Source organism: Phalangium opilio, unplaced genomic scaffold (genome assembly GCF_054372755.1).
Source record: "Phalangium opilio isolate 3A_F unplaced genomic scaffold, DU_Popi_V2 ptg000070l_1, whole genome shotgun sequence".
Taxonomy (NCBI): domain Eukaryota; kingdom Metazoa; phylum Arthropoda; class Arachnida; order Opiliones; family Phalangiidae; genus Phalangium; species Phalangium opilio.
Window position 1 is genome coordinate 1,367,289 of NW_028324182.1, and position 11,914 is coordinate 1,379,202.

Sequence of the window (11,914 nt, forward strand, 5' to 3'; positions counted from 1 at the left end):
AGACGCAATTAGACCCTATAAAAGAAATCTCCATCTTATTCCTATTACGAAGGACCTGATTATGAGCGCCAAATTAGCTCATTCGGCTTTCAAAGCTAGATTAGCTCAAAAACAAATTGAAGAACAAAAACAAAAAACATTGCAAGCAGAGAAAGAGAAGCTTGATGCACTGAAAAAGTTAAGCGAGTCCGATTTAAAAAAACAAAAACTAGATCTCTCCACATTACAATCCAAAGTTAAAGAACTGAAGGACTCTAAAGAGAAAGAAACTGAAGTAAGCGATAGCTTGTTCCAAGAGGCTAATGCCAAATTAAAAGACGCAATTGTTAATAAAGATATGACTGGCATAAAAGTAGCCCAGGCTTTGCTTGAAGCTTGCGAGTCACAGAGAAGTAAGGAAAAAAGCGCCGAAAAAGTTTTAAGAGTTGAGGAAAAAAAACTTTCCAAGCGGCAGTCAATGGTTATTGATTCCTATTTTGCTAAAAAACCAAAAATGTAGTTTCACACATTCCTAAGTCATTGTTGTATGTGATCTAACTTGTGATAACAAAAGTACAAAAGTTACTGTTAACAACTTAATAAAGTTTGTTTAAATATCTCAATATGCAAAGATTCTGTTTGATACACGTATAAAAGTTATTAAAACTTATTTTCAGATGAGTTTGCCAAAACATCAAAGTTTGACCAAACTTTGGTCTAATTTTGATGTTTTTGCCTACTATTGAGGGTAACTTATCTTAAAATACGATCCTATTAAATCCTATAATTTTGAGATTTTGATCCTATAAAATCCTATAATTTTAAGCTTTTGATCCTATAATTCCTATAATTTTTTTTTGAGAAATCGGCACGAGCCCTGATGTATATATTGAAGTTGAAACGTAAAAATCTGATCTCACGTGACACCATGTACTATTAAATATTTAACCTTAATTTTGGTTTTTTAATTGTTACATCAGAATGAGAAGCAGTCGAAAGCGTATCCTAAAGACGTTTACATGATGTTTCAATTGATGACAGTTTATTCTCAAGGTTAAGTCGAAGCTATGAAGTCTGCAAACAGAGATAGTAAATCTATCTACATTGATAAACGACATTATATAATATTTGTCTACAGACCTACATGTACCGTGTATTTTAAAATAAAAATTGGATTGCGAATAGCTTTCGTTTCGTTTTAAATAGAGTTAATGGAATTTATTTAAAATTAAAATAATGCATTTTAAAAAATCATTAGTGGTTTTGACGTTATCAATATTCAACGATTAGAAACTTATTATAGACGATTCTATTAATTCCAGAAGCGAAGCAAATACCATAGGAGCGGGCATAATATGTTCACCGTCTGGCGTAGCCTCTTGGCGCCATGGAAATAACCTAAGAGGGCGGCCTCCCGCCCCTCGTGTTCTTTCTCTACAAATAATTTATGGAATGGTCTATTATTATCTGATCAACGCAACTACACGAATATTCGTCGTACATTAAATGCACTCCCCGAATACGTAATGTGGGACCCAGACTCTATTGATTAATGTCACATTTTGATTAAAAATTGTGAAGTGAAGAAAACAAAATGGAGTGAAAATTGTTTGTCAAATTAGGCATGGTTTCCAGTCATGTTGATTAAAGAGCCTGAATAATTTGTAGTAATTAATTTTTAATATGCTTAAGAATGGAAAAATAGGCCTTCTGTACGCGATTGGTGATAACAGAAGTGAGATGAGACTAGAAGTGAAGGGCTCTAGCATTGGTAATTCTACAGGGCCGGTAGGCCCTTGTAGATATGACTTGATACTCCTTTGTAACGTTAAAGCAAAATTCACATGCTTTTACCAATTTTCCTATGGAGATTAACATGGGGTTTTTCGTGATATTTAGCCACCTCTAACTGAAAAACTAGAGCGAAGTTACTTTTCGGAATACTTTTAATTTAACAATTAAGTATTCAGGGTGTGCCTTTTGCAAGTAGCATGAAAAACAATTAAGTCTAAGTATGTTAATTTTAGTTAATTCTGAAAGTACGTCAAAAAATTACTTTTGGGTCAGAAGTCAGCCTAACCTTATAGCGCGCTTAAACCTATTTCTTCATTTCGTTCTCGTTGACAACTAAAAGGGCCTAGTTTTGTGCGTGCTAACAAGTTACTTAATCGAGATAAACCTTTGAACTAAACTTAATCGAGATAAACCTTTGAACTAAACTTAATCGAGATAAACCTTTGAACTAAACTTAATCGAGATAAACCTTTGAACTAAACTTAATTGAGATAAACCTTTGAACTAAACTTAATCGAGATAAACCTTTGAACTAAACTTAATCGAGATAAACCTTTGAACTAAACTTAATCGAGATAAACCTTTGAACTAAACTTAATCGAGATAAACCTTGGAACTAAACTTAATCGAGATAAGCCTTTGAACTAAACTTAATCGAGATAAGCCTTTAAACTAAACTTAATCGAGATAAGCCTTTAAACTAAACTTAATCGAGATAAGCCTTTAAACTAAACTTAATCGAGATAAGCCTTTAAAATAAACTTAATCGAGATAAACCTTTGAACTAAACTTAATCGAGATAAACCTTTGAACTAAACTTAATCGAGATAAACCTTTGAACTAAACTTAATCGAGATAAACCTTTGAACTAAACTTAATCGAGATAAACCTTTGAACTAAACTTAATCGAGATAAACCTTTGAACTAAACTTAATCGAGATAAACCTTTGAACTAAACTTAATCGAGATAAACCTTTGAACTAAACTTAATCGAGATAAACCTTGGAACTAAACTTAATCGAGATAAGCCTTTGAACTAAACTTAATCGAGATAAGCCTTTAAACTAAACTTAATCGAGATAAGCCTTTAAACTAAACTTAATCGAGATAAGCCTTTAAACTAAACTTAATCGAGATAAGCCTTTAAAATAAACTTAATCGAGATAAACCTTTGAACTAAACTTAATCGAGATAAACCTTTGAACTAAACTTAATCGAGATAAACCTTTGAACTAAACTTAATCGAGATAAACCTTTGAACTAAACTTAATCGAGATAAACCTTGGAACTAAACTTAAGCGAGATAAGCCTTTAAAATAAACTTAATCGAGATAAGCCTTTAAAATAAACTTAATCGAGATAAGCCTTTAAAATAAACTTAATCGAGATAAGCCATTAAATCAAACTTAATCGAGATAAGCCTTTAAAATAAACTTAATCGAGATAAGCCTTTAAACTAAACTTAATAGAGATAATCCTTCAAACTAAACTTAATCGAGATAAGCCTTTAAAATAAACTTAATCGAGATAAGCCTTTAAACTAAACTTAATCGAGATAAGCCTTCAAAATAAACTTAATCGAGATATGCCTTTAAACTACACTTAATCGCGATAAGCCTTTAAACTAAACTTAATCGAGATAAGCCTTTAAACTAAACTTAGTCGAGATAAGCCTTTAAACTAAACTGAATCGAGATAAGCCTTTAAACTAAACTGAATCGAGATAAGCCTTTAAACTAAACTTAATCGAGATAAGCCTTTAAACTAAACTTAATCGAGATAAGCCTTTAAACTAAACTTAATCGAGATAAGCCTTTAAACTAAACTTAATCGAGATAAGCCTTTAAAATAAACTTAATCGAGATAAGCCTTTAAACAGAACTTAATCGAGATAAGCCTTTAAAATAAACTTAATCGAGATAAGCCTTTAAACTAAACTTAATCGAGATAAGCCTTTAAAATAAACTTAATCGAGATAAGCCTTTAAAATAAACTTAATCGAGATAAGCCTTTAAACTAAACTTAATCGAGATAAGCCTTTAAACTGAACTTAATCGAGATAAGCCTTTAAAATAAACTTAATCGAGATAAGCCTTTAAACTAAACTTAATCGAGATAAGCCTTTAAACTAAACTTAATCGAGATAAGCCTTTAAAATAAACTTAATCGAGATAAGCCTTTAAAATAAACTTAATCGAGATAAGCCTTTAAACTAAACTTAATCGAGATAAGCCTTTAAACTAAACTTAATCGAGATAAGCCTTTAAACTAAACTTAATCGAGATAAGCCTTTAAACTAAACTTAATCGAGATAAGCCTTTAAACTAAACTTAATCGAGATAAGCCTTTAAACTAACTTAATCGAGATAAGTTAGTAAAATAAACTTAATCGAGATAAACCTTTGAACTAAACTTAATCGAGATAAGCCTTTAAATCAAACTTAATCGAGATAAGCCTTTAAACTAAACTTAATCGAGATAAGCCTTTAAACTAAACTTAATCGAGATAAGCCTTTAAAATAAACTTAATCGAGATAAACCTTTGAACTAAACTTAATCGAGATAAGCCTTTAAAATAAACTTAATCGAGATAAGCCTTTAAAATAAACTTAATCGAGATAAGCCTTTAAATCAAACTTAATCGAGATAAGCCTTTAAAATAAACTTAATCGAGATAAGCCTTTAAAATAAACTTAATCGAGATAAGCCTTTAAATCAAACTTAATCGAGATAAGCCTTTAAAATAAACTTAATCGAGATAAGCCTTTAAAATAAACTTAATCGAGATAAGCCTTTAAACTAAACTTAATCGAGATAAGCCTTTAAAATAAACTTAATCGAGATAAGCCTTTAAAATAAACTTAATCGAGATAAGCCTTTAAATCAAACTTAATCGAGATAAGCCTTTAAACTAAACTTAATCGAGATAATCCTTCAAACTAAACTTAATCGAGATAAGCCTTTAAAATAAACTTTATCGAGATAAGCCTTTAAACTAAACTTAATCGAGATAAGCCTTCAAAATAAACTTAATCGAGATAAGCCTTTAAACTAAACTTAATCGAGATAAGCCTTTAAAATAAACTTAATCGAGATAAGCCTTTAAAATAAACTTAATCGAGATAAGCCTTTAAACTAAACTTAATCGAGATAAGCCTTTAAACTAAACTTAATCGAGATAAGCCTTTAAACTAAACTTAATCGAGATAAGCCTTTAAACTAAACTTAATCGAGATAAGCCTTTAAAATAAACTTAATCGAGATAAGCCTTTAAAATAAACTTAATCGAGATAAGCCTTTAAACTAAACTTAATCGAGATAAGCCTTTAAACTAAACTTAATCGAGATAAGCCTTTAAAATAAACTTAATCGAGATAAGCCTTTAAAATAAACTTAATCGAGATAAGCCTTTAAACCAAACTTAATCGAGATAAGCCTTTAAACCAAACTTAATCGAGATAAGCCTTTAAACCAAACTTAATCAAGATAAGCCTTTAAACCAAACTTAATCGAGATAAGCCTTTAAACTAAACTTAATCGAGATAAACCTTTAAACGTAAGTAAAATTAAGGTGAAATTAACTCAAAAGTCAAAACACGATTTATTTGTTAAATTCATGGACACCTTATTTAATTAAAATTAAAACTACCCTTATCTTTCACCCAGTATCAATTGTCCTATTTAATCTTTACAATTAAATGAGCACTTAAGTCCATATTTAACCGCATTTCAAGTCCATATTTAGACCCATTTCAAGTCCATATTTAGACCCATTTCAAGTCCATATTTAGACCCATTTCAAGTCCATATTTAGACCCATTTCAAGTCCATATTTAGACCCATTACAAGTTCATATTTAGACCCATTTCAAGTCCATATTTAGACCCATTTCAAGTCCATATTTAGACCCATTTCAAGTCCGTATTTAGACCCATTTCAAGTCCGTATTTAGACCCATTTCAAGTCCGTATTTAGACCCATTTCAAGTCCATATTTAGACCCATTTCAAGTCCGTATTTAGACCCATTTCAAGTCCGTATTTACCCCCATTTCAAATTCGTATTTACCCCCATTTCAAGTTCGTATTTACCCCCATTTCAAGTCCGTATTTACCCCGATTTCATGTCCCAATTTAAAACCCCTATTAATCTCATATCAAACCCCTGTTCAGCCCATTTCAGGACCATGCGCCTGATTTACAGGAATATTTTTAGTCTTTTTCAGTGGGACTTCACTTCCTTTCCTATTGTGTTTGTACACGTTGAAGGCTCTCTTATTATATCAATCCTGACTGAACACGATTTTAAGTAAAAATGTTAATGCCGTTAAAATTATCCAAATTAACTCTTTTGGGCAACAAGTAATGGAGTCAGATTGGTTTTAATAATGAGCATGTTTTAGTTTTTAAAACATAACTTAAAAACCTTTCTGAGGTCTGTATGCACAATTTTTTAAAAATACATGCTTATTGGAAAATATTTCATGGCATAAGAATTTTATTTTTATTTTACAAACCGAGATTAATATTAGGTCATTACTAATCAACTCGGGCCTTTTACAAAAAATCGTTTATTTTTCAAGGTCCCTCAACAAAAAAACGTTGAAAATATGGCTTGTTTTATAGGTCGGGTTAGGTAAGGCATATGTTAGTTAGGTTACTTGTCATTGAGACACAAATTTCAAGCATTGTACCTCTTAATAGTAGACATAATGTTATAAATTTAATAAAAAAAGTTCAATAATAACAAACGTTTTATCGTTGACAGCGTTTAAAAATAAAAATATTTGCTTTTAATAATATGTGATTTTTCATAGGCACTATATTACGTTAGAAAATTATTCTTGGGAACTCATTCTATGTTCAAACTTCGTTTAAGTTCGTTACAGTGTTACGTAATTTGACTTAAAAATTAGAATAAGCGAATCGCTTTATAACGGTGCATTTCTGCGATTTAAAAATATTTCATTCTTCTAAACTATAAATTTTGCTTAATGTTTTACAAAATAGATGGGATTATTGCTCATTTTACATAACCACTCGAGTTAATCAGATGTTAACGGGCGTAGATAGAATTTTAATTTAAGCCAAGATGTTTATCCCGTTAGAAAAAAACCCGCCAAATTGCGGTAGTTTTCAGCCGAATTGGAATTCGGTCGTAAGGCAGGCAAGCGGTTAATTATCATAGTACAATTAACTTGAAATGGGTCAATAGGGCCTTAAAACGGGGGAAATAGGGTCTTTAAATGGGTAAACAGGGACTTGAAATGGTGTATTGACGGATTTGTTTTACACCATAAATGTGGTGCTAAATATGGAAAAAATAAATATTTAACAACTATTTCACTTCACTTGGTTTAATAATGTGACAGAGGTAGCGTACGTTTTCCATACTTTTAACACCATTAAACTAAGTAATATTAGAAGTTCAACAGATTGCCTAACAAAGATGATAAAAACCACTGTAAATGGTGCATAAATGCCTAATACTTGCAAATAATATTAGCAAATGGCGTGAATTGATCATAAAAATGGGGTTAAAGTACACCCTAAATGATGTCTTTTTTGGAACCGGAAAAAACAGCATATATGGTGTTTGAATGCACCGTTATATTTTAGAGTGCAAATGTATGACGGTAAAGCAAACATGGTTATTCAAAATTTAATTACATTAAGACTGAAGTGACAGATATTATAAAAAACCGTCTTGGTTTGGACCAAGGCCGAAAAAACAAACGATATGTTTGAGGTTTATCAATTGACTGAAGTTTCAGATATTGAAATTTTTTTCTAGTTCTTTTTATCCACTCAATCCTTAATCAATATTTAATTCAATCAACTACTGATTTTACTCTTAATCGATCTAGTCCCTCTAAATTAATTGAAAAAATTACATATCTACGCTTTTTCAAGAACAATTACATTTTCCGAAAACATTTTATCATGGAATTAATTATTTTGAAGGGATTTCATGTCGATGATAACTAACTTGTAAGCACCTTGACCAACATTGTTTTAATTGTTGCTGGCTTGACAAATTTTCAAGTTTGCACCAAAAGAAGTTTAAATCTGTATTAAGTTGTTGATAAGACTGTCGTTTACAGTGAATGTCGTCCACTTAAGACAAAGCAACAAAGTTTATCCTGCGTGGTTAAGGGTAAAGATCACATAAACAGAAATACTTCTCAGAACCAATGACTTGTTGTATTCATTTCCCGCGGAGATAATATGGTTAAACACATCATTCATTACTAGTTATGCCAAAAAGGTCACATTTAACTCCGACACCCCCTCCCTTCCTCTATTTTCCCAATATATTGCATTTTATAATCACCAGTGGTTCCAGTGTATGGGTCATCTGAGCCGTCGCAACACACTCGGCCAATATTACCATATAGATCGAAACCTTTTCACATTAGTAAACGGTACATGACACTCCGGACTTTACCGCCAACCTTGTTAACCTAACACTATAAAACATTCGTGTACATGAATGGTTATGGTTATGGCTTGACACTCGCTAGCGCCCGAACGACCGATCACTCAGTGTAATTGGTGTACATTTGTAAGTGAGTAGACCATTTTGAAAATTACATACAGAGAAACTAAAACACAGGTGTGATCCCGCCATTGGCGTGTTTTCTCTCTTTCATTTTCTCGCTCGTTTAGAAGCACCGCTATAGGCAGTGCTAGTTGACTAGCCTCCTGCCCGTAGTGAACTTTGGCATCGTCTGGCGATGACCCTTGGTGCGAGGGAGAATACACCCCAATGGTGGCCTCGCCCCTGTGTTTTCCGAAATGATCTTTACGCTTGCTAAAATGATTACGCGTAATACGTAACCGCTGTAAAGTAGGGGGTGACGTTTCAAATGAAGACTGAGTTATGACCAAGAAATTCCAGTGCAACTTTACCTTCATAGAGGCGACAATAGAAATGTAGCATTTCGATATACGAAATTAAATGTATATATTTGCGCAACACCCTGGTTTGGCATCTATGAAATATTTACATTTTCCATTCGAGTTATGCCAAAGTTCGCTTGCTCTTTTTAGACATCCAGTAGAACATTTCAAATATTCAATACTGATCCCTCAACACGTACTTCCTTCAAAATAATTAATTCCATGATAAAATGTTTTCGGAAAATGTAATTGTTCTTGAAAAAGCGTAGATATGTAATTTTTTCAATTAATTTAGAGGGACTAGATCGATTAAGAGTAAAATCAGTAGTTGATTGAATTAAATATTGATTAAGGATTGAGTGGATAAAAAGAACTAGAAAAAAATTTCAATATCTGAAACTTCAGTCAATTGATAAACCTCAAACATATCGTTTGTTTTTTCGGCCTTGGTCCAAACCAAGACGGTTTTTTATAATAGATCCTGGCATTAGCAGGGTTCGTACACGACCTGGAAAACCTGGAAAAGTCAGGGAAGTTGAAAATGGGCCTAAAATGTCAGGGAAAAGTCAGGGAAATTAAAAATGGACCTTAAAAGTCAGGGAAATGTCAGGGAAAAATTTATTGGAGGGAAATTTAAACTCTGGATAACAGTAGGGTGACCTTCTGAGAATTGAGCAGAGCCCCAAATTTACGGAGCTCGCTTCGCTCGCTCTAGTTATTTACAACAATATTTCGTGCAAAAATGACTCTAGTGAATTTAGATTGGTTTTCATATATGTTCGCCATGTACATTATTGAAAATGGTCAGGGAAATTTGTGGAATTTTGTCAGGGAAAACCTGGAAAAGTCAGGGAATTTCATTCCAAACATTTTGTACGAACCCTGAATTTAGTGAACAAATTTGAGGATTTTACGCCGCTTCAATCGCGCCTACGCTAGAGAGAAAAAAATTGGTCGAGTTCCAAAAACATTTCCTACCCCCTTCCCCTCAACCTAAAGCGGCGAAACACAGACGCGGGTGCTTGAATCTAGTTCGGCCGTCTACCGCCGCGAGCGTCTGACGTTTTGGAGGGGAAATTCTGAAACCGCCACTAGAGGGCCAACCGTTGGTGTGTCATCAAGAATATTCACTTTCGCCGAGTGAAGAATTTGGTTAGCTCAGTACTTCTAGTCTCATCTCACTTCTGGTGATAATAACTTTACATGGTCAATTATAAGTAACTTCTCCGTTTTCCCTTTATTAAACTTTAACTCTTATATTCCACATTTTATTTCAAAATATGAGTATTATCAGAGAAAGGTTATTATGTTTACATAACATAAATTATTATCTTACTCCTATATCCTGAAAGTTAACGCTAGCAAATAGGTGGAATAAAAGCGTCGAAAGCGAGAATTGTGGAATTTTGTTTTCGTTGTAAAACACTTGCGTTTGGCAAGGTCTGCAAGTACAGAGGATTGTAGTTCCTCTACGCACAGTCACTGTTTATTCCAAAAAGTTGAAAACATCATCAACTGCTTCGAAAACGGAGAATTTTAAAAACTCATTACTGAAATTAAATAATGTTGTTGGAATTGATTTTTAAAGTGAACTATTAATGTTCGATGCCTCTTAGCTACTTTGTTAGAAACGGGGTTATTTGACAAGCCCTAAATTACCCATAATCCACAGTTGGGACGTGACAAGGGCCCCCGATGGACTAACGTAGATATGGGATCCCCAAACTCAAAGGCTCACACGAACCAGAAATAAGTCACCTATTTTAAATGCTTATGTCTAGAACCATAACGTTAAATTGAGGTCCACCGTCTTGCATTTCTTTCTTCTTTGTAATTTGAGATTTAGACATCTCTTATCTTTCGTCAAACTGAAATGAATTCTTCTATTCATTTAAGGATTAGACTATCTTTACAAGGATAAATTATTAAGTTATATAAATATAGTCCGTAAACAGCGATTCAAATAATATAATATAATCTGCTCTAGCAATAAGGACAAAATGTACAGTTCCTAAAAGAACGATTTTATAGCCTGAAGTTTTGTTATTCAGCTCCTACGTAGACGAATTCTATTTAAAATCCACTTGTGTTATGCTAGTGAGACTCGTACTTCAAGGTCTTTTAATGTACTGTTTCAAACCAATACCATCACGGTTTACTGCAAAGCCTTTGAAGGATTCGTTAGTCGCCCGATAACATGACAGAGACTGGCTGTTAAATAAATTGCTCGAATTAATTTATTTTAGCAAGTATTTTGGTGTTAATCATCTTAAAATGAGTTCCTCTATTTTGGATGACTTTTGTGAATCTCCATTTTGGGTATGTTTTTCTTTTAATTTTTTTTTTGACAACAGTTACAATAAATTGCTAAGTATATCAATGATTATAAGGCTAGAGGAATACATTTTTAATAAATATAACAAATTAGTATAGAAAATTAAATATGTTAAGTTGACAGTGTGATTAGTGTTAGCTACTGCTATTTTATCATGACAGAAGTCACAAAGACTTAATGATATAATCAGTTCCTATCTCCATAATTCTTATTAATTGTATTACTTTAATAATTATATTAAATGATGGCGTTTGTGTTTTTTTATAAAGTATGTAATTATATTCAATAGGATGGCAATTTGACATGGTACACGGATGATCCAGACTTGACCCCTTGTTTTCAAAAGACCATTCTGGTCTGGGTGCCATGCGCGATACTCTGGGTGTTCCTACCTCTAGAATTAGCGCTGATTGCGAAGTCAGAGCGGCGATGTTTCCGTTGTTCTCATCTTACCATTACGAAAAGTGTAAGTCCTTATTAAGGCGCAAAATGGACTTTTTTTGCTCCGTTTATTGTGTCGAGCTGGGACCAAATAAAAGCTCATACAGCCCCGAAAAATTCGAACGATACATGTGTACACTGTACATGAAAAAGAAATGTCCGAAAAGTTCCTAAAACTTAGGTACTAGTTTTGCTTTGTGTTTTCAGCTTCTGACTTTGTTACTAGCCGCAATTAGCGTCTTAAAATTTGGTAAACAACTATACTTCGGTGATTTTCAAGTCGTGGACAATTTGGCGGTCGTCCTTCAATTTGGAACTTACGTAAGACATTTCCAAAAATCAATATAAACATTTTGATGAATTAAATTGAAGTCGCGTCTTGCAGATCTTGGCGCTATTCCTCATAATTTACGGCAGAGGGGGTGGCACGGTGTTGTCCGGAATCCTGACATTGTTTTGGTTCC